Source organism: Narcine bancroftii, chromosome 2, assembly GCF_036971445.1.
Source record: "Narcine bancroftii isolate sNarBan1 chromosome 2, sNarBan1.hap1, whole genome shotgun sequence".
Lineage (NCBI taxonomy): Eukaryota > Metazoa > Chordata > Chondrichthyes > Torpediniformes > Narcinidae > Narcine > Narcine bancroftii.
The window spans coordinates 203583136-203606938 of NC_091470.1; the positions used below are offsets into that span (position 1 = coordinate 203583136).

General features: G+C 49.3%; 1 long non-coding RNA gene across 2 annotated transcripts; it reads right to left on the reverse strand.

Annotated features, from left to right (window-relative positions):
* Positions 1-13373: 13373 nt before the first annotated feature.
* On the reverse strand, positions 13374-20762 carry LOC138755006 (uncharacterized). 2 transcript variants are annotated; one of them, XR_011351983.1, is made up of 3 exons: positions 20373-20762; positions 19878-20145; positions 13374-16856 (listed from the first exon to the last, which is right to left on the reverse strand). It is a non-coding gene; the product is annotated as an uncharacterized lncRNA (long non-coding RNA). The 2 variants fall into 2 exon arrangements; XR_011351981.1 differs by lacking the exon at positions 20373-20762 and having other exon boundaries at positions 19878-20363.
* Between the last annotated feature and the right edge of the window lie 3041 nt (positions 20763-23803).

Below are 23803 nucleotides of genomic sequence, written 5' to 3' on the forward strand. Positions count from 1 at the left end.
CCTCAGTTTCCCACTCTGTTTGGCTAAATATATCCAACAGACGGCTATTAAAAGGATCTCTCTCAGGGAAGAGAGCAGTTCGAATAGTCGGGGAGATGTTGGGCTCTCGTGTTGGTGACGCCGAGTACTATGGTTGCTTGCACATTCCTGACCTTCACCTTCCAGTGAGTCAGCCCCCCTTCCTCTCTCTGCTTGAGTCAGAGGGCTCCAAGCTTCAGACCACTACATCTGCTCCCGGGAGCCCGGGGCAAACTGCATCGGGGGATATTGATCAGCGCTCACGCTCCCGCAGGTGGAGGAGGTTGAGGCCTTGAGATCTGATTTCAAGGCAGGGGAATGGCGGGGGGGGGGTGGTGAAGCAAGGGGATTGGGTATGGGGGGGGTGGTGTGGAGGGGGCTGGTGTGGGGCCTGCCTGTCAAATGAGGGAGGGGGAGTAGGGGAGCAAGGGTGGGGGAGGGGGTGAGGGAGGGGGAGAGGGGGAAGGGGAGAAGGGGGCAAGAACGTGTAGGAGGGAGAGTGGGAGGGGGAGAGCTAGAGGGGAGAGGGAGGGGGGGTGAGGGTAGGAGAGAGGGAAAGGGGAGGGAGTGGGAAAGGGGGGAGAAGGGAGGCAGAGATGGGGTTGAAGGAGGGGGGTGTATAGATTGAGGAGTGGACTACTCTGGTTCTGCCTGGATCAAGGCTCGGATCTGGGGCGAAAGCCAGGTTTTGGATGTGAATCCCTCCCCCCCCCCCCCACCTCTGCTGGCCCTCACTGGCAGGGGCTTCGGTCGGGGAAACTCGGCAGGAAGAACAACATCTGCATTGATTAAGAAACTGTTCAGGGAAGCTTCCAAGTCATTAAAAGCTCTTTGTTTAACAGTTGCCAACCTCCTGGGCAGCAGCTTGTTCAGGTGGAATCATTAGTGGGGAAGTGGCCAGAGAAACTGACCTGGGGGGCGGTAGATAACTACAGACACACAGAGACAGCAGTGGGTGGGGGGGGGGTAGGGGGAGAGAGTGAGAGGGAAAAGGGGGTGAGAGGAGGGAAGAGGGAAAGAGGGGAGGGGGAAGAAGGGAGGGGGAAGAGAGAGAGAAGAGGGAGAGAGAGAAGAGAGGGAGAGGGGGAGTGCTGGAGAAAAAGGGAAGTGAGAGGGGTGGGAGAGGGAGGGAAATGAGGGAGTGAGGGTAGGAAGAAGAGAGGGAGAGGAGAGGAAAGGGGAGAAGAGATGGAGAGAGGAAAGGGGAGAGGGGTGGGGAGAGGAGAGGGGGTGAGAGAGAGAGGGACAGAGAGGGCGAAGGGTAAGATGGAGAGAGGAAAGGGGAAAGGAGGAGTGAGAAGGAGGGGGGGAGTGGTTGGGGATAGGGGAGGGGAGAGGGTTTGGACCTGGAGCTCAGGTTGCCGACGAACAGACTCCTTGATGCCTGTGCCCGAGAAGACTGCTTTCTCGACCATTGTACAGTGGCACTCACGTCTACATCTGCAGTGGGTGTGGGTGACTTGCGGTTGGGGAGGACCCACACGAGGCTGCTGTACACCGGCTCGTGGGAAGCAACCGGGATTCGAGGGGGCATTGTGGGCAAGGAGGCGCTCCTGAAGGGGCCTTGGGCGCTGGGCGCTCCCTGCTCATGTCGGGGGTTTGGATCCGGAGCTCGGGCAGATGATGGATCGAAAGGGAGTCTGTGAGGCTGCGGGAGCAGCTGGGGGTGAATCCACAGACCCTCAGCATCTCCGAAGGGACTCCCTTTTGCTTCTTTTCCTCTTGTTGTTAGGGGCGCCGGGCAACGCTCAGGGCAGCTCTTTATTTGCCTTACGGCCGGAGAAAGTTTAAGTAGATCGTGTATATTACACGTTTAATGCATTATTACATGAGTATTAAAGGAACCTTGACCCCTTGAACTCCAGTGAACGCAGTCACAAAGCTACTAAATCTAATTTCCGGTATTCATCTGGTGACCCTCCTCTGCACGGTCTCGAAAGCCCGTCCGTCCTTCCTCAAGTCAGGAGACCAGAACTGCACGTGGTTCTCCAGACGCGGCCTCACCAGGACCTGGTACAGTTGTAGCAGGACCTCCTTGCTCTGGTGACGGGCAGTAGGTTTACCTGCTGCACCTACAAACGACTCTCTTACTATGCACACACAGGCCCCCACCCCACCTGAGTCCCTCTGTACGACAGCACGAGGCAGGTGCTCATCACTTAAATAACCAACGCCGATGTTTTTTCCCCATCCGGTGGCTGACCTTGTGTCCCCCAACATTGTTCTCCATCTGCCAGACCCTTTGCTCAATCACTTCACACATCCTTTCACTCCCTGCATACTGTGGACAACTTGAGAGAGAGTCATGTGTGAGGAACACAAAGTGAAGGATGTGTGTGTGTGTGTGTGTCCATGTGTGTCTGCGCATGTGTGCATCTGTGAGTTTGTGTACACACCCTGAATGTTTGTGCATAAGGGTGCATGCTTGCGTGTTTGTGTCTGTGTGTGTGCCTGCGTTTGTGGCTGCATGTGTGCACGTGCAGCTGCATGTTTGTATGCCTGTGTGAGTGCATGTGTGCCTGCATGTGCCTGCGTGTTTGCATGCCTGCATATGTGTGCGAGTGCACCTGGGTGTGCGCGCGCCTACATGTGTCTGCGTGTGTGTATGCCTGCATGTGTGTGCATGTTTGCCTCCATGTTTGTGTGCCTGCATTTGTGTGCATGTGCCTGCATGCGCGTGTGCCTGCGTGTTTGTGTGCGTGCATGTGTGTGCGCGCGCGCAGAGTCATCTAGGGGAACAGCCAGAGACTGCTGCCTGTGCTTCCACCATGACACCATGTGCCCAAACACCCAACAACATTTTCCACCGCTTCACTGAATCACGTGGCTAACTCCTAGAGTTTCGAAGACCGCACCCCTGGAGACCAGAGCATGAACACCTGAGCCCTCGTCCCCCAACACAGAGAGCTGCCGGCTTCTGAACTTTTCCTCCTGCCCTTGTGGGTGGGGCTAAGCCCTGGTCAAGGCCCGCCCCCCCACCATGAGGAATACTTCATGCCTCAGGCCACAGCCATTTACAGAACAACAAACTCAGTCAGGGTCTCATTTAAGACTCCTGTGTAGTGGAACTGGGATTCACTAGAAGAGTCCTGCACTGACGACTGGTCCCACCTCCCGGATCCTCTCCTGGTTTCCCACATAAAACCAGAACCCCTCTGAAGCCTGATCGTGAACCCTACCCTGCGTAGTAAGTGAATAAAAGTGTTAGTTCTCCCTCCAGTTGAGTGTGAGCTTTTATCTATGTTACACTCTGACTTTTGCATTATATTGATTTTTTTTCTCCCGGTATTGCACAGTTTGTTCACACTTCTTTATTTGGGTTCGCCGTGTACAGGCTTTCTTAACTAATAAGCGGTAATTCTGCTGCTTCCACAGGAAAAAGAATCTCAGGGTTGTACATGACATGTATGTACTCTGACAATAAATCTGAACACCACAGCACAGTATAGGCCCGTCGGCCCTTGATGTTGTGTCGACCGATATATTACGACAAAAAAACAAACCCCCCCCCCTACCCCGTAACCCTCTATTTTCCTTCCATCCACTGGCCTGTCACAGAGACTATTAAATGCCCCCAATGTTCCAGCCTCCATCACCGTCCCCCGGCGAGGCTTTCCAGGCCCCCACCACTCCCTGTGGAAAAAACTTACCCCTGACCTCTCCCCTAAACTTCCCTCCCTTCACATTTCTGGTGTTTGCCCTGGGAAACGGGGCCTAGCCATCCGCCCTATCTATGCCTCTCAGAATCTTGTCGACCTCAATCAAGTCTCCTCTCATCCTTCTACGTTCCAGAGAGAAAAGTCCCAGCTCTGCTAAGCTGGCCTCGTAAGGCTTGTTTTCCCAAACTAGGCAACGTCCTGGTGAATCTCCTCTGCACCTTCTCCACATTCGTCCTATAGTGAACACAATGTTCTAAGTGTTGGTCTTACCAGAGATTTCTAGAGTTGCAACATGACCTCTCTACTCTTGAACTCAATCCCCCTATTAATGAAGCCCAGCGTCCCATAGACCTTCCTAATTATCCTATTAATCTGCACGGCGACCTTGAGGGATGTAGGGATTTGGACCCCAAGGTCCCTCTGTTCATCCACACAATTAAGTAACTGACCATTAACCCTGGACTCAGCCTCCTGGTTTGTCCTTCCAAAATGCATCACCTCACACTTATACAGATTGAACTCCATCTGCCACTTCTCCGCCCAACTCTGCATCCTGTTGATATCCTAAGACAACCTTCAGCTCCATCCACATCTCCTCCAACCTTCAGGTCATCCAAAAATTTACTGACCCATCCATCTGCCCCTTCATCCAGGTCATTGATGCCTGCCACATTGACCACCGCCAGTGGGCTGATATCACCTCCAACCGTGCATCTTGGCGCCTCACAGTTCGGCGGGCAGCAACCTCCTTTGAAGAAGACCGCAGAGCCCACCTCACTGACAAAAGACAAAGGAGGAAAAACCCCACACCCAACCCCAACCAACCAAATTTCCCTTGCAACTGCTGCAACCGTGCCTGCCTGTCCCGCATTGGACTTGTCAGTCACCAACGAGCCTGCAGCAGACGTGGATATACCCCTCCATAAATCTTCGTCCGCGAAGCCAAGCCAAAGAAGAAGATAAAGATGACAAAGAACAGGGGGTTCCTGCACTCCATGAGTCACCAATCTCCAGGCAGAATACTTTCCGCCCACTGCTACAGACAAGCCAATCCTGGACCATTGTGTCCAAGGACATTCCCCCAGAGCCCCCAACATTTGTCTTCCAATTAACCAGAACTTTCCTGTTCATGGGATCCATCTAGGCCAAAATCGTAGCCACCTTCCCAAGCCCTCCATTGGTGATGGAGCATTTTGTGATGTCCCAGTGCCATAGACACACACAAAGACACAGAAAGCAAGAGTGGAAAACTATTCAGCCCTTCAAAACCTAGCCCACCATTCAATGCTACCATTGGCCGATCTGCCCGAGGCCCCATGTCCATCCCTGTTCCCCATCTTTTTGAAATTGATTACCCGATCCATTGTGGGATCCTACTGTCTTTATGCCGACAGGCATACAGGTTGTAACTGGCCCATTGAAGGGACCGAAGGGTTTTTCTTTGAACATCAGACATCCTATAGGGGTGTCCATGTCCAAGATGGTAGCTCACATGCTTGGCAGCCAAGACCATGAGGGGTTGGGAGCTCTGGGGAGCAGGGGGTATTGGTGCAGGGCACCGGAGTGGGAGAACCTCCTCCTTCACCGAGGTGGAAGTCCAGGAAAGGACCAAGGCAGCGGGATGGGCGAGGGGGCTCAGCCTGAGGGACTCACCCCAGGAATTGAGTGGGGGTGGGTCTACTGGAGACCAGCTCGCAGAGAATGGCCGAACCTGAACCAGATGGGGGGAAGCAGGTATTGTTGAGGAAACGCCACATCCTCAGGAGCTTGTGGAGATTTACTACGAGATCCGAAACTCTGGCAAATTTCTACAGTTGTGTGGTGACCGGCTGCATCACAGCTTGCACACCCTGAGTGTAAAGCCTTGCAAAAGGTCGTGGACACAGCCTGGGACATCACAGGCAAAACCCTTCCCCACCATCGAGAACATCTACGGGGGACGCTGCTGTCGGAGAGCAACAGCAATCATTAAGGATCCACATCACCCAGCACACGCTCTGTTCTCGCTCCTGCCAACAGGAAAGAGGTCTCGGAGCCACAAGAGTCACCCCTCCAAGTTCAGGAACAGCTGCTCCCCCTCCACCATCAGGGTCCTCAACAACAAACTCAATCAGGGACTCATACTTGTGGATTTTAATAAATATTTTCCCCTCTCTGTATTGCACAGTTTTGCGAGTGATTTATTTTTGCAGAGAGAAAAAACGGACGGATAGAGTCAACATGGACGGGGGGAGATTCATACAAGAGGACATGGGTGGAGATTGAAGGGGGAAGCGTTTAGGGGAAACACGAGGGGATGGTGGGAGTGTGGGATGAGCTTCCAGCCAAAGAGGGTGGATGCAGGCTCGATTTTAATATTTAAGGAAAAGTTGGATAGTTTATGGGCGAGAGGGGTGTGGACGGTGATGGGCCGGGTGCGGGTCAATGGGACAAAGTGTTCAGCGTGGACTAAAAGGGTCGAACTGGCCTGGTTCTGTGCTGTGATTGTTATATAGTCAGTTTGTTTACATTTCTTTATTTGCTTAAAACATGCACCTCCAGTCAGTTTTATTTTTGCACTGCCAATAAGTGGTGATTCTGCCGTCCCACATGAAAAAGAATCTCAGGGTTGTATGTGAGGTCATGTGCGTTCTCTGACTGTAAATCGGAAATGGGGAGGCTGCAGAAGGACTTGGACCAGAGGTTCTCAACCTTTCTCTTTCCACTCACATCCCACTTTAAGTCACCCCGATGCCATTGGGGCTCTGTGATTAGTAAGGGGTGACTTAAGGTGGGAAGTGGGTGGGAAGGGAAGGTTGAGAATCACTGCTCTAGACCTGATTGTTACTGAAATATTTTGCTTGAGAAAAATTGTTATTAGCCCTATTTCCTTTGGAGTTCTGAAATCATGCACATAACGAGGGACGATGCAGAAGGATTGTTTCCCCATGGGAGAGTCTTGGACAACTTCAGGATTGAAGGCGTCCGTTTAGAGCAGAGATACGGAGGAATTTCTTCAGCCAGAGGGCCGTGGCTACCGGCGGTCGCACATATTGCAGGCAGAGGTTCTTGATCAGCCAGGGCAACAAAGGTTATGAGGAGAAGGCCGGGCAGTGGGGCTGAGTGGGTCAGCTCATGATTGAATGGCCTATTTCTATGTCTGATAAGGAAAACCCTATTTCGGATCATTGGATTGTACTGTGTTATGACTTGTTTAAGCTTAGAAAAAAATTAGATATGGCCATTAAAGATTCAAATATTAATTTCACAAAGACGTGGGGCCCTTTTTGTGAACCACAACCACAATCTACAGGTTGTTATACCCCTCGATGCCATCAGTTTCTGCCATTTGATACCCACACATCAGCCTTTCTTTTCCAACACTGTATATAGTGGTCGGGGTTTTGAATTAATGGGTTTTGGATTTTTTATCCTTACAATTTGTACTGTTTAATTTCTGTATTTATTGTAAACCTCAACAAAAACGTCTTAAGAAGAAATTCTTTGTTTTGCTGCCTTTAAAAATAAATCAATTAGTGCAAAAAGAGAGAGTGGGGCAGGGTCTGTTCAGAAAACTGATGGCGGAGGGGGAGTAGCCGTCCTTGTGCCGCTGGGTGCTCGTCGTCGGGCCCCTGGACCTCCTTCCCAGTGGTAGCAGAGTGAAGGGGGCATGGCCTGGGTGGTGGTGGTGGGGTCCTTGAGGGCAGAGGCTGCTTTTTTAAGACCCCGCCTCTTGTCCTCGATGGAGTGGAGTCTGATGGCAAGTTTGCAACTTTTAAATTTAAGCACACAGCACGGTACAGGCCATTTCAGCCCATCAGTCCGTGCTGTCCAATTGACACCCGGGGGTGCTGGGCTAAGTTTTTTATGATGCAGAACCTCATCAAAAACAGCGACAAGGTGGAGCCCAGAGCGGCCTCCATGAGGGGCCCGAAGCAAAGCTCCTGTATCACTGCACCCCTGTTTACACCCAATTAACCTACATCGTGTTTTATGGTGAGCTCTCCATTGGCCACCGAGACAGAGGTGCACCAAAGAAGAAGTACAAGGACTGCCTAAAGAAATCTCTTGGTGCCTGCCACATTGACCACCGGCAGTGGGCTGATATCGCCTCAAACCGTGCATCTTGGCGCCTTACAGTTCGGAGGGCTGCAACCTCCTTTGAAGAAGACTGCAGAGCCCACCTCACTGACAAAAGACAAAGGAGGAAAAGCCCAACACCCAACCCCAACCAACCAATTTTCCCTTGCAACCGCTGCAACTGTGTCTCCCTGACCCACATTGGACTTGTCAGCCACAAACGAGTCTGCAGCTGACGTGGACATACCCCTCCATAAATCTTCATCCGCGAAGCCAAGCCAAAGAACCTACATCCCCTGTACATTTTGAACAGTGGGAGGAAAGCGGAGCCCCCTGGAAGAAATCGTACCAACTCTCAGCGGGCAGCGCAGGATTCGAACCAAGGTCCCGATCGCTGGCACTGAAAAATTGTTGTGCTAACCGCCACGCCAACCACGTTGCCAGCACTCTGTAGTCTCTTCCTGTCCTGCGCATTGGCACCTCCGTAGCAGGCAGTCCGCGATCGACCCCCCCATCTTGCTAACATCGCGCACAAGGCCGTTGGGCGTGACACCACCCAGTCAGCTGATCGGTCCCCCTCCTGTACCCTTTCCCATCGCCGTCTGCGATTCTGCCAACGACCGTGAGGGGCTCCTCAGCAAATTTGTAGATGGCGCTGGCCGCACAACCATAGATGGTAATTCTACTGACTACGTAATAAAGATTTTATGCTTTCAGTCCGTGACCACCCCCCCCCCCCTTAAATGTGTCCCACAGGAAAGGGGGGGGGGGTGATGTCAGGCCTGTTGAGAATGGCAGATCCACAGGCTTGTTAAATATCAATGCAAACTTTCAACATTACCCAATTAAGGTAGGGTGTGAGTGTGAATAATCCGATAATTTAATTATCTCCAGCAAAGCAGACAATTAATTTTCCAAGAGATCCAAGAGTCAGTGAAATTATTGGCTAAATCATATCAGACACAGCTGTAGAGCCTAACAGGGTCGGTTGGGGGGTGGGGATGCTTAAAAATCAGCAACAATCGAGGCAGAAAATCTTTTAAACGCAGAGGTTTGGAAGCCTCGTCCTCAGAGAGTCTTTACGGAGAGTGCCAGATGAGGTGGGGCAAAGCTGGAAGATGGCAGCAGGGCAGAATTGGTACCACCACCAGATCTTACTGGTTAGAACAGGGGTTTCCAGACTTTTTCTTTCCAGTCCCCTACCGCCTTAGGCCTTGGGTCTATCTGAGGCAAAAGGTCGCGGACGCAGCCCAGGATGCCACGGGCAAAACCCCCATTCCTATCCCGAGACACTGAAAGGCCAATTTAGTGGGATGCAAGGATGAAGGGGGCACAAGTCGATCATCCCAAAATAGGTTTCTGGATAGATGCGGTTGTTCCGGCAGTGTATTGTGTCTGTGTGCGCATTGTGGTCCAGAGAAATCTGGCTGTTCAAGGGCAGTCCAATTTAAATGGAGACCTACAAGGCTTCTGACCCACGAGCCCATGCCACCCAATTTACCTACACCAACCCCCTGGGAGGAAACTCAAGCATACACTGGGAGAACGGACAAAATCCTTTACAGACAGCGTAGGACTCGAATCCCGGTCGCTGCGACAGCACTGCGTGGACAGTGCCGCCAATGATATCGAACTCCACCTGCATCTACCCTCCCCCCACGAATCTTGTGGCTATGTCCCCCCCACAACAGAGTGCACTGGAGAAACACAGCAGGTCACGTAGCATCCACAGGAAGCAAAAGAGCGACCCACATTTTGGGCCTGGGCCTTTCGTCAAGGTGCAGGCGTCAGAATAAAAAGGTTTTAGTCCTTTCATAATTTTGCTGACAAAATCCCCTTGTTCTTCTAAAAATCCAGTGAATACATTGTTCTCTCTCTCTCTCATTCACCGAAGACTCTCATAAACCTCTCCAGGTGGACCGTGGAGAACATTCTGGCTGGTTGCCTGGTACGGAGGTGCCAACTCTCTTTTTTTTTTCTCTCTTTTTATTGAATATTTTATTTATTCAACATAACATTATAAAATATGCTGAAACTCTACTTATAAAAAGTAAAATACTACAATTTAAAAACTACGAAAAAATACTAGACCTCAACCACCCCCCCCCCCCATTCTCCCTAAACTAGTCTAATCCCAAAAATAAAGTACAAGATATTTCATTATAAAATGATTACATTAATTCAGAGTGCATCAGTTAACACTCAAAAGTTGTTATACTTTTAGGGAAAACTTCACTGATCAATAAAGAAATGAATAAAATCATAATTCTAATTTCACTACTGTAGCATACAGACCCCAAATTTGCAAAAATAAAGAGTATTTATCCCTTAAACTATAGGTAAGTTTTGTCCACACCTTTGAATCTCAGTGTGCCATCTATCTAACGCTAGAGAGGCATCGGATTTCCATGTCAGAGCAACACTTTACTAAAAACAGCTTAATGAACTTTAATTGGGATTTGGACAATAGTAAGTTAGGAATGACACTCTCACAATTTCCTAACAGAAGTAACCTGGGGTTTAACTCCCATTATCCGTGGTAGAAATTAACTGACATAAACCCAGAAAGGGTTGACCTTTGAACAGGACCACATAGAGTGAAGTTCCAGTTTCTGTTCTACATCCGATCCGATAAATCCGATCTCCATCTAGTCAATTTCTGAGAAGTAATATACTGTTGATGTATAAAAATATATTATCATGCATTAATAGTATTTGTCATAACCTCTTTACATAAGTTTTACCAGACTTGCTGATATATTATCGTGTCCAAATCTCGTTCCCATCTTTCTTTTGAATTAAACAAACCTATTTTAGGCGGCTGTTCTTGTAATAATATATGTGCAATTGAAATAAATCATTCCATCAACCAACCATCCATCAACCGAGGTTGTGACCTTGGCCTCCAACATCACGGGCACCAGCCTCCACTCCGTCGAGGGCATCGACATTTTTTTAAAAAAGCTGCTTCCATCCTCAAGGACCCCCCCCCCCCCCCCCCCACCACCACTCAGGCTGGGCCCTCTTCACTTTGCTGCCATCGAGGACAAGGCCCAGAAGCCTGAAGACAAGCCCAAGGACGGCCATCAGATTCCCGAATGATCAATGAACCAGTCACTGCTTGACTTTTTCTTGCACGGTTTTCCTTTATTAGGCGGTTTTTATAGAAATGTTTGTTGCTGCAAAATGAATTTCCTGACATGTCATGACGATAAATTCTGATTTCCTCCCCCCCCCGGAAATCTGGGTTATATCTATGTTGCAAGCAACACATCAAATTATAAAACATTGGCAGTCAAAAGACGGTTTGTGGGATTCTGCTGTTTCGAGCAATATTTCAAAATACCCTGTAAGGCACATTGTGACATTCTGTGGTTTGCAGAAGGAGGCTAAACCCCACAATGACTCCCTCCACACAAACAGCACCACCCACACAGCTTCATCGCGAGCCTCTCGCACATCACCATGCCCACGAAGCCCGCACTCAGCACCTGCAGGTGCACTGTGGGAAGATTACCGACTGGTTGTGGCACAGCCTGGCTTGGGAGCTCCTGCGCCCAGGAGCGCAGAGTGCGGCCGAGCCCATCGCAGGCTCCCAACGCAGTGACCGCCCCATCACAGGCTTCGATCGCCTGTCCGCTGCAGACGCCCATAGCAAGAAGATCCCAACCCCCAAACGCCCTGGCTGGAACTTCTTCGGGCAGAAGTTACGAGAGCCTGAAGGTCTCCTCCTCTATGGTCAAGAAGAGTTTCTCTCAAACAGCCATTGGGCTCTTGAACAGACCTTCGTTACTGCTCTGACATCACGAAAGGGTGGGCTGCATCGTCACTTTGCACTGTGGGTACAGTTGCTGCAGGGAAGTGGATCGGAGGTCAATCCACAGGACAGCAATAGCGGCAGAGAGGGTCACTGGAGTCTCCCATTCCCCCCCCCACATCAACATGATCTTATCAGGATGGCTGTCTGAAGAAGGTGCGCAAAATCATCAAGGACACCCCCCCCCCCCCTTCCATCCCGCACACGGCATCGTTCAGCTGCTCCCATCGGGGAAGCAGTCCAGAAGGATCAGAGCCAGCCCCACCAGGCTGAGGAACAGCTTCGTCCCATGGGCAGTGAGAATGCTGAACGACCAAAGGAGCAGCTCACACTGACCCTCCGAGATGCTCATTTAATGGAGCAATATTTATTTATACATACGAGGACGTGTCGGTCTTGTCTGTGTGCTATGTCTGGTAGCTTTGTTGAGCACCTCGGCTCTGGCCGCCCATTTCATTTCCCCATCTCATTCCCTTGCCGACGTATCTGTCTGGGGTCTCGTGCACTGCCAGACCGAGACCACCCGCAAATTGGAGGAACAATGCCTCGTCTTCCGTCTGGGCCCCCTCCAACCGGATGGCATTAACGTTGACTTCTCTGATTTCTGGTAAACACCCATCCCATCTTTGTCCCCCCCCCACCCCCGTCTCCTTCCCTCTAGTTTTGTCTCTCCCCACTCCCCCCCCAGTTTCCTTTCACAGAACCAAAATCATCCCTTACATCCAACTCCTCTTGGTCCGTCTGGATTCCTCACCCTGCCAGTCTTTCTCCTTTCTCTCTCCAGTCTTTATTCCTGTTATCTGCTTATACCTTGAGGAAGGACCCAGGCCCAAAGCATAGAAATACAGGCCCTTCTACCCACAAAGTTGTGCCGAACGTGTCCCTACCTTAGAAATGACTCGGCTTTCCAGTACCCCTCTGAGCTCCATGTACCTATCCAAAAGTCCACTACCATTGGCGGCGGCCCATTCCACGCACCCATCACGCTCTGCATAAAAAGTGTACCTCTGGTAACTCCTCTGTACCTACCCCACAGCACATTAAACCTGTGTCCTCTAGTGGCCACCATTTCGGCCTCTGACTACCCGCATGGTCAATGCCTCTCAACACCTCTATCAGGTCACCTCTCATCCCCCGCCGCTCCAAAGCCCAGTTCCCTCGACCTGTTTTCACAAGATTTACATCCTTGTAAATCTCCTCTGTGCCCTTTCCACGGTAGTCAGGTGACTCAAATAGCACCCAGTTCTCCACGTTGGGGTCTGACCAGGGTCCTGTAGAGCTGCAACATTATCTCTTGGCTCCTAAACTCAATCCCACGATCAATGAAGGCCAATACACTGTGGGCCTTCTTAACCAGAGTAAACGCTGCTTTGAGCGTTCTATGGACTTGAACCCCAAGATTCCTCTGATCCTCCACGCGCCCACGCATTTTTTCCATTAATGCTATTTTCTGCCATCATATTTGACCGACCAAAATGAACCACTTCACTTCTCAGCCCAGTTTAGCATCAATGGCCCCACTGTAACCTCTGACAGCCCCCCGCACTGTCTAAAACGTGGCCCCTTCCAACCTCAGTTGACTTTCCTAATCCATCCATCCCCCTCCTCGTCCAGATCATTTATATTTTAAAAAATCCCGAAAAGCAAGGGTCCCTGAGGAACACCACTGGTCACTGACCTCCATCGTCAGGAATACACCTTTACCTCCCATGGATGGAGGAGATGGGCTGTGTTCCTCCAGCATTTTACCCTCTTCAGGAGGGACTTCATTGAAGGAGTTGGAAGCTTCAAGGTCTGAGAAAGAGGGGCTTCTATTCAGCTGGGTCAAGCAAGTTGATGGGATGGTCAGGAGAGCATCCCAATTCCTTTACTTTCTTGGAAGTTCTTTTTCAGTATTTTTGCTAACATTGAAATTTCACATCCGAAAATACAGAGAACATATATGTTAAAATGCAAAAAGATGCATTGCGCTCAACATCAGCAAAATCCAGATGACTGTGGACTTCAGGAGGGGGCCAGGGGAACATGACCCAGTCCTCGTCGAGAGGGTCGAGAACTTCAAATTCCTGAGGATCTGTCCTGGAATCTCCACATTGATGTCATCGCGAAGAAGACTTGCCAGCGGCAATAATTTGTGAGGGGCCTGAGGAGATTTGGGAGGCCACCGAAAGCTCTCGTAAACTTTTCCAGGTGGAGAGCGTTCTGGCGGTTGCATCGCTGCCTGGCACGGAGGCAGCGACGCTCAGGACAAAGATCAACTCCACGCTTGGCCTGTGACTTCGCTCCATCATTGACATTGACAGGAGGTGGTGTCTTAAGAAAGCAGCCTCTACCCTCAAAGACACCACCCCACTGCCCAGGCCCTGCCCTCTTCACTCTGCTACCATCGGGGGAAAGGTCCAGGAGCCTGAAGACGAGCACCCAGCAGCACAAGGACGGCTTCTTCCCCTCCATCATCAGATTCCTGAATAACCAATGAATCTTACTTTTGTACACTATTATTGCTATTTTTTTATAGTAATGTCATAAGATGATTATAATATGAACATTTACACTGTGATTCTGCCGCAAAACACCATATTTCATGACTTGTTCATGACAATAAATCCTGATTCTGATATTATTTTATCCAAGGTTCCCACATTTTAATCAAACAGATGACCTTGTATTGATATTTTGTTTTAAAAAAGGAAAATCTAAATCCACGACCAAGAAAGATGATGTTTGGCCAAAAAGAAAGACATAATTCTTCTCAGGTGATAAATTACCTCATTAATCAACTGTTTTACCTTCGTAACAAATCAGAGATTAAGAAAGTCATTCAAAAAGGGTCCCCACAGTGTTTGAAAATTTACATTCAACTCACTGTGTAAAAAAAAAAAAAAATACCCCTGACTTCTCCCCTAAACTTCTCTCCCTTCACTTTGTACAGACATCCTCTGGTGTTTGGTGATCCTGCCCTGGGAAACAGATGCTGTCAGTCCACCCTGTCCATGCCACTCAGAATCTTGTCAACCTTGATCAAGTTTCTCCTCTCCAAGGAGAAAAGTTCCAGTTCTGCTAACCTAACCTCATAAGACTCGTTTTCCCCAATCCAGACAACACCCTGGTAAATCTTCTCTGCCCCCTCTCCACAGCCTTCCTATAATGAGGTGACCAGAACTGAACACAAGTGTTGGTCTCACCAGAGGTTTGCAGAGCTGCAACATGACCTCTTGACTCCTGAACTGAATCCCCTGACTAATGAAGCCCAGCATCCCATAGGCCTTCTAAACCGGTGGTTCTCTACCTTTCTCTTTCCACTCACATCCCACTTTAAGTCATCCCGATGCCATCAGTGCTCTGTGATTAGTCAGGGATTGCTTAAGGTGGGATGTGAGTGGGAAGGGAAAGTTGAGAATCACTTCTCGAGACCCGATTGAAATATTTTGCTTGAGAAAAATTGTCATTGGCCCATTTCCTTTGGAGTTCTGAAACTGCACATACAACAAGTCAATGAGGGATGATTAAAATAGTGGTTTTAAAACTTTTTCTTTCCACCCACGCACCATCTTAAGCAACCCCTTACTAATCACAGAGCACCGATGGCATCGGAATTACTTAAAGTGGGATGTGAGTGAAACAAGAATGGGAGGGGGAGGTGGGGGAGGAAAGAGGCCAAAATGACAGACAAAAGACGTTAGTTGGACCTGAGAAGAGGAAAGGTGAGAATTGATTTTGACTCTGTAAAAGGAGACAGAGGGAAAAGGGGGGAGGGAGAGAAAGAGGGAGAGAGAGGCAAAGCTTGGGGGTAAGGGAAGAAGAAGGGGTGGGTTAATGGGGGGGAAGTCTATGTCAATGCCATCCAGTTGGAGGGGGGCCCAGACAGAAGACAAGGTGTGGTTCCTCCAATTTGCAGGGGATCTCAGTCTGGCAGCGTACGAGACCATTGACAGCAAGAGAATGGGGCGGAGAGTGGGAGGTCCCCGCGTCTAAAGGTGTCCCATCGAGAGCTTATCAATCCCCAACTTCTTTAAAACATTAAATTTAACATTTAAGTTTCAAACTTGAGCATGGTGACAGGCCCTTCCGGCCAGCACTGCCCCAAATACACCCGCGACCGATTATCCTACGAAACACAGAATACTTCCGAAGGGTGGGAGGAAACCAGAGTACCCGGAGGAAACCCACGTAGGTCACGGGAAGAGCGTGCAGACTCCTGAAAGACAGCACAGGACTCGAACCCAGGTCGCTGGTGCGGACTGCGGCATGTGACAGGAAAGGAATTGTGGGAGGCAGTTAGGTATCGTGCATGGGACGGCCGGGGTTGGCGTAGCAGTTAGGGTAATGCCATCACAGCCCCAGTGACTCGGGGCTCGAATTCCGTGCTGTCTTTCAGGAGTTTGCACGTTCTCCCTGTGTCTGTATGGGATTCCTCAGGATTTCTTCCACTGCTCAAAACGTACTGGAGGTTAATTGGCTCGAAGGTCGGAATCTCTTTACACCTCAAGTTAAAATTTAATTGAGAGCGAACAAAAGGTCGGGGAATTATTATTGTAAATACACGTGTAATAGTCGAATTTTGCAGATTAAATTTTTGGGGGGTAAAATTTAGATCGGCTATTTGACACAAACTACTTTTGACAGCAGTAAGTGACTGGGTCATTTGGGATGTCAGGAGCTTGGATGGGCCAGCGGGTGGCGGGTGGCCAGAGCATTGGTAGCTCGGATGGGCGGGACCATAAATTGTGGGTGGGGGGGGAGGGGTTGACTTTTACATGGTATGGACTATTACACGTTTGTAAGGAATGAGTTAAATAAGTAATTCTGCAAATGCTGGTTTAAGTACAATACGCCAAAAAAAATTTATAACTTTACTTCCTGGGCTCAGGCCCAGCTCCAAAAGAGTCAGCAGATTTGCAGGTGACACACGGTGGTCGTTGGCCTCGTCAGCAACAACGACGAGGTGCACTGCGAAGAGGTGGAACATCTCGTGGTATGGCGCAGGAGTAACACCCAGAGTCTTAACGTGAACAAGACAAGGGAGATGATCGCGGACTTCAGGGGGACCAGGAACGACCTCTTTCCGCTACACATCAAGAACTCTGTAGTGGAGAGAGTGGAAAGAACCAAGTTCCTCAGAGTTCACTGAATCAGTAACCTATCGTGGACACTCAACATCTCCTCGCTTGTCGCACGACAGCGACTGCCCTTCCCGAGAAGACTGCAGCGGGCAAGGCCACCGGCCACCGTCATGTCAACCTTCTACAGGAGTTCTATCAAGAGTGTCCTGGCCGGGCTGTGTCACAGTGTGCGGACAGTTGCTGCAGAGAAATGGATCAGAGGTCAATTCACAGAAGAGAGGCAGAGAGGATCACCGAAGTCCCCCTCACCCCCATCAACGTGATCAACCAGGATTGTTGTCTGAAGAGGCTGCGCAAAATGATTGAGGGCCCCTTCCACCCCCACACATGGCATCGTTCAGCTGCTCCCGTCGGGGGAAGAGATCCAGGAGGATCAGAGCCAGCGCCACCAGGCTGAGGAACAGCTTCTTCCCGCGGGCAGTGAGGACGCTGAACGACCACAGGAACTGGTTACTAACCGTCTGAGACTCTCATATTTATGATAGAACATTGGTGTGTACTCGTCCTGCGTGTGTATTGTTTATCTGTATGTGTGTTATGCCTGGTTGTGTGTCTGCGTGCATTTGCACCGAGGACCAGAGAACACCATTTCGTCAGGTTGTACAATCAGGTGACAATAAACTTGAACTTCCTGTGGATGCCGCATGTCTGCTGAGTTTCTCCTGCAGTTTCATATAGTTTCACTTAAAGATACAGCACCTCACAGGCCCTTCTGGCCCACAGGCCTGTGCAGGCCACTGACTGACTTAACTACAACCCCGTACGTCTTTGGAACGTGGGTGAAAACCAGAGCGCCCGGAGGAAACCCACACAGACACGGGCAGAATGTACAAAGTCCTTACAGACAGTGCAAGATTGGAACCTGGGTCATCAGTGCAGTAACAGCATTGCGCTAAATGCTATGCCGGTTTAAAGTCAGGATGAGATGAGGGGGCAGCCACACAAAGGCGTGCGCGCACGCGCGCGCGCACACACACACACACACACACACACACACACACACACACACACACACACACACACACACACACACACACACACACACACACACAATGTGTTTTGATGCAAACTGCAGGCTACACCAGGGATCATTGCTTTATCCAAGACTGCCTGCTTCTGAACAGAGTGCCTTGTGACTTCCTGCAGCCCACCCCCTCGCTCTCTTCCCACCCACACAGTGGGGCTCAGGTTACGACATGCAGGAAGGGGGAGCAGGGACAAGGCGTCACAGATTTAACATCTTCCCATCCTCCCCCCCCCCCTTTCCTGCCCCTCACCGCTCTCTCTCTCTCTCTCTAGCTATTTGGCCCCTCAGAGCCAATACTGGCTCACGGTGCAACCTTATTCACTCTCCTCTGCTAACAACTCTCCCCACATCTTCCATGTCAGATATCTACGGGAGGCACCACTTCAAGAAACCTCCCCCTCCCCCATTCCTCTTATCACAGCCCCTTCTCACTGCTACCCTCACTGCCTTAAGACCAGCGTCTCTAGTTTCAAGAGTAGCGCCTTTCCAACAGCTATCAGCCTCTTGAACCTCCCCGCAATACCCTAACCCTACACTCTGAGACTAACCAAATGATCTGTCCTGCACTTTCACTTATAACAGTGACGATGTATGTTAACCTTCCATGACTTCAGAGTGTGGATGAACAGAGGGACCTTGGGGTCCAAATCCATACATCCCTCAAGGTCACCGCACAGGTTGATAGGATCATTTAGAATGGCGGTTCTCAACCTTTATCTTTCCACTCACATCCCACCTTGTCTTCCCGATGCCATCGGGGCTCTGTGATTAGTAAGGGGTTGCTTAAGGTGGAAAGAGAAAGTTTGAAAGCCCCCGTTTTAATCGTCCCTCATTGACTCATTATGTGCGCGGATTCAGAACTCCAAAGGACGTTGGGCCAATGACAATTTTTCTCAAGCAAAATATTTTAATCGGGTCTTGAGCAATGATTCTCAGCCTTCCCTTCCCACCCACGTCCCACCTTAAGCAACCCCTTACTAAACACAGAGCACCAATGGCATCGGGATGACTTGAAGTGGGATGTGAGTGGAAAGAAAAAGGTCAAGAAACACTGGTTAAGAAGGCCTATGGGACGCTGGGCTTCATTAGTCAGGGGGTTGAGTTCAGGAGTCGAGAGATCATGTTGCAGCTCTACAAATCTCTGATGAGACCACACTTCGAACAATGTGTCTTCTGGTCACCTCATTATAGGAAGGATGTGGAAAGTGTAAAGAGAATGCAGAGGAGATTCACCAGGATGTTTTCTGGATTGGGAAACAAGTCTTAAAGAGGCTAGGTTAGGAGAGCTAGGACTTTTAGGATAAGAGGACACTTGATCGAGGTTGACAAGATTACGAGAGGCATAGATACGGAAAACGGCCAGCGCCTGTTTCCCAGGTCAAGATCAGCAAACAGCAGAGGTCAACAAGATTCTGAGGGGCAGAGATAAGGTGGACAGCCAGGGTAGGAATAGGACGTCTGTACAAAGTAAAGTGAGGGAAGTTTAGGGGAGACGTCAGGGCCGTCAGGGGGTAAAGTGTTTTATATATATATTTATATACCACATAGGGAGTTCTGGGGGGCAAAGAAAAATGAAAGCAACATACAATTAAATCAGTGGTTCTCAACCTTTTTCTTTCCACTCACATCCCACTTTAAGTCATCTCGATGCCATCTTGACTCTGTGATTAGTAAGGGATTGGTTAAGGTGGGATGTGGGTGGGAAGGGAAGGTTGAGAACCACTGCTCTAGACCCTATTGTTATTGAAATATTTTGCTTTGAGAAAAATTGTCTTTGGTCCATTTCCTTTGTAATTATGAAACCGTGCACATAATGAGTCAATTAGGTGTGATGAAACAGTGGTTTTCAAACCTTTTTCTTTTCACTCACATACCACCTTAAAATAACCCCGCGCTCTCCCCCCACTGCCCCGCGCTCTCCCCCCACTGCCCCGCGCTCTCTCCCCACTGCCCCGCGCTCTCTACCCAAAGTCCGTGTCGGCCCCCACACTGATCCCACTGCCCTGCTCTCTCCCCGGCGTAGTGAAAAACCCTTCATGCCGGCGGGGACAGGAGTTGGCGACTCGCGGCGGGGAACCCAGGCGGGCTGCAAGTTACTGGGAGTCACACCGGCCTGCAGATTGTTGGAGACCGACTGAAGGGGTATCAGAACTGGGACACGAGGGAGTCCTGACCGTGTTGGAGGTTCAGATCTGGAGTTTGGACCGGACTCTGAGTGAACGCTGGAGGCAGGGAGGGAACGGTCTTTTTTGCTTCAGGCAGTTCGGCCGGTGGTGAATGTGTCAGCCTTCCCACAAATTCTGGAAAATATCGCACAGTCTTCTTTACACGGTAATAAAGAAACCTTGAACGTCCGGCCCGATGCTTTGCAGATACCGACCCTCACAGCGATGCAGGCACACAGTACACTCAATTGTGGGGGAGAGAAAAGGAGGGAGAGATCTAGAAACAGAACGAGAGAGAGAGAGTGAGAACAAGAACGAACACGAGAGAACAAGAATGTAAATGAACCAGAGGGAACAAGAATGTAAATGAACGAGAGAGAATAACGAAAACAAACGAGAGAACGAACGAGCGAGAATGCGAGTGAGAGAGCAAGTGCACGCAAGAGCGAATGTGAGAGCGAGAGAACACTGCTCCACATCGCCACACAATGGCAGAGGCCATACCTGCATCCTGGGCATGATGTGCAAACAGCTCAGCTCACACAGGGTAAACAAGACCCGTCCCATGTCTGGCCTTGACACGATTTGAAACCAATGCCACCCGCAAATTGGAGGAACAAACGTCTTCCATCCGGCGCTGTCTGTACGTTCTCCCCCGTGGGTTTCCTCCGGGTGCTCCAGTTTCCTCCCACCCTCCAAAAACGCACGCTGTGGTGGGGTTGGGGTTGTTGGTTAATTTGAGTATTTGGTTAGCATGCGTTTCAATGGCTGGAATCATATTCCACTGGTATTGGAAATAAATTCGAAAATGAAAAGGATTCATCAAGGCCCTGTCTTACGTCACTAACATGGATCTCAATTTCCATTAACCCCTTCCCTCCTTAAACCTCGCTCTTTCCATAGAAAATAGAACATTACGGGCCCTTCAGCCCACATTGTGCTGACCCATACAGACCTCAACAGTGGTTTTCAACCATTTTCTTTCCACTCGCACCCCACCTTAAGTAATCCCAGTGCCATCGGTGATTGAGGTGGGATGAGGGCAGAGAAGAAAAAGTTTGAAAGCCCCTGTTTTAATCGTCCCTCATTGACTCATTATGTGCACAGATTCAGAGCTCCAAAGGAAATGGGGCCGATGACAATTTTTCTCAAGAACAAATATTTCCATTATAATCAGGTCAAGAGTCATAATTCTCAGCCTTCCCTTCCCACCCACATCACACCTAAAGTTAAATTACCTTGTTTTTAAATTCAGATAAAAATCCTCTGTGTGGCAAATGCAAAAAAAAACCATGTTCTGGATTTGCCCTCATCTCGAAAGGCATATTTCAAACATTTATCCGGTGATTCTCAAAGTCAATTAAAGCCTTTAACGGTTCTGAATCGGACCACTTCACAATGTTGATGTTTTCACCGACTAACTTAAACACCAAACTTTATCTTGTACTTCACTGATCGCCAGACGCACAATACTGATGGAAGGGTAATTCTCTAAAGCACAAAGGACTAGAAGCAGGCCATTCAGCCCATCAAGTCTGCTCCGCAGCTCCATCCCGAGCTAAACTGTTCTCGCCTCTAGTTACACATTCTGGCTTTTTTCCCCAGATCCCAGGGAGAGGAGGGGACGAGACACGGCAGGGGAGGGGACGCGGCACCAGCACTCGCTCTTGCCCGAGAGGCTGCTCTCCTTGAGACCACCGGGACAAGGGATACTTCTGACTGCTTGCGGCTGGGAGACAGTGACATGCAGTTTAAGTGGGGAGAGTTGGAGAGAAAAGTCAATAGAGGAGGGTAAAGAAGAAATGGAAAGAGGGAGGGGAGGGAGTTACCCGAAACGAGGATAATCATCGTTCTAATTTCACGTCGAATGATTTTTTTTAATCCAACCTGGTGAGGTCGGTTTTGCTTCCCGAAAAGATTTGGATATATGAGTATTTCTGATCTGTTTTGTATCTCCTCATTTATCCATTTGAAAAGCAAAATTAAGATAAATTAGAATTTCGGAGAATCAGAGTCGTATTGTTTTGTTTAACTGGACAGAACAGTGTTCTCTCGCTCTCACATTCGCTCTTGTGTGCACTTGCTCTCTCACTTGCATTCTTGCTCATTCGTTCTCTCGTTTGTTTTCATTGTTCTCTCTCGTCATTTACATTCTTGTTCTCTCATGTTCGTTCTTGTTCTCACTCTCTCTCTCGTTCTGTTTCTAGACAAGATTTAGATATATGAATATTTCTGATCTGTTTTATATCTCCTCATTCATCCAATTCGAAAAGCAAAATTAAGATAAATGAGGATTTGGGAGAATTCAATTTCGGATAATCAGAGAAATAATGTTTTGTTTAACTGTGAATAACGTAAACATTTATAACATTATTACAGAAGGAGAAGAGAAATGTAACCCTTTCCATTAAATTTTTTAAAAAATAATTTTAAAAGAATTTATAATTTCATCGTTTCTTTCTTTTCCCTTTGGATGGTTTTTATCTTGATGCTACTGCCCCAGGCCTTGGAATTGTGTTCCTATTTGGTAAAACTGTTTATTCCCCTTTTCTTTTAATCATGTTGTACATTTTGTCCAATTGTTTACAGCTTGAAAATTAATTATTTTTAAAAAGAAAGTACACCACTGCTATAAACCTTCCTGACCTCCAATCCATAGCCCTCCATTTGCCATGCACCTCTGTGCCAATCTCAGAATCTTTTAAGTGTCCCCTGTTATTCCAACCTCCACCCCTTGGCCAGGGACCCACTACCCTCTGTGCAAAACAAAAAACCCCTGACATCTCCCCTAAAAGTCCCCCGCTTCACCTTGCACAGATGCCTGGTGTTTGCTGTTCCCGCCCTGGGGAAGAGGCTGCCCACCTTGTCTACGTATACGGGTGTGTTTGTGGGTATGTACTAACACCGTGGCCCAGAGAAATTTCAGTCGTAAAAGGGCGTCCATTTCAAGCAGACGCAGAGAAATTTCTTCGGCCAGAGGGTTGTGGAATTTGCTGCCATGACTGGCAGCGGAAGCGAGGCGGATGTTGACAGATCCTTGACGAGGTCGGGGTGTCGAGGGGTTACGGGGAGAAGGCCGGGGAGTGGGTGGGTTTGCTCGTGATTAGAATAGCGGGGTGGACTCGTTGGGCTTACTTCTGCTCCCTGATCTTGTGAGGCCCTGTTCAGTCAGACAAGAATACACTCGGCCCTGGTCGCTTCTCCCCTTCGGCCAGAAGCCTGAAGACCCCTCCAGCTTCAAGGATGTTCTTAATCCGCATCACTCCCCCTCCCGGAAGGCCGAACTCCCACCCCTGAAACCACCAGGGGATCTGTCTGAAACGTCACTCATTTCCTGGACTAACTCTAACCGTAAATATTCCTCCCTCCTTTTCAATTTGCCAGTCTTGGAACCTTGTTGTAATCGAACGTAGAACCGTTGTTGTCGGGCATCGAACCCACAAGATAAGAATTTCAGCGGATCTCTAAGTTGTTCACAAGTGCAGTGAAAAACCCTTGTTATCTGGCACCTTTCGGTATTGGTAGATGACGGATAAGAGAATTTGCAAGTTGTTTGAGACTGAGTGTTGTGTGATTGGTGAACACGCCAATTTTCAAACCATTTTAAAAAAAACTATTTATTCTGCAAATTTTTTTGCTGGTTGCTTTAATTCTGGATAACAGGGGTTTGCATGTTCACTATATTAATTCACATCATTGACAACAGCGTTCAACTGGAACATATGCGGATGCCGGGATTTTAGAACAACACACACACTTGATGGAGAAACTCATCAGGTCTCGCAGGGTCGCTGGGAAGTAAAGATGAATCAACATTTCAGGCCCTGGGTACGCTTGTGAAGCAGGCAGGTGCCTGCATAAAATGGGGAGGGGAGGGGAGGGGAGGGGAGGGAGGGAGGGCGGGCCGGGGAGGGGAGGGAGGGAGGGCGGGCCGA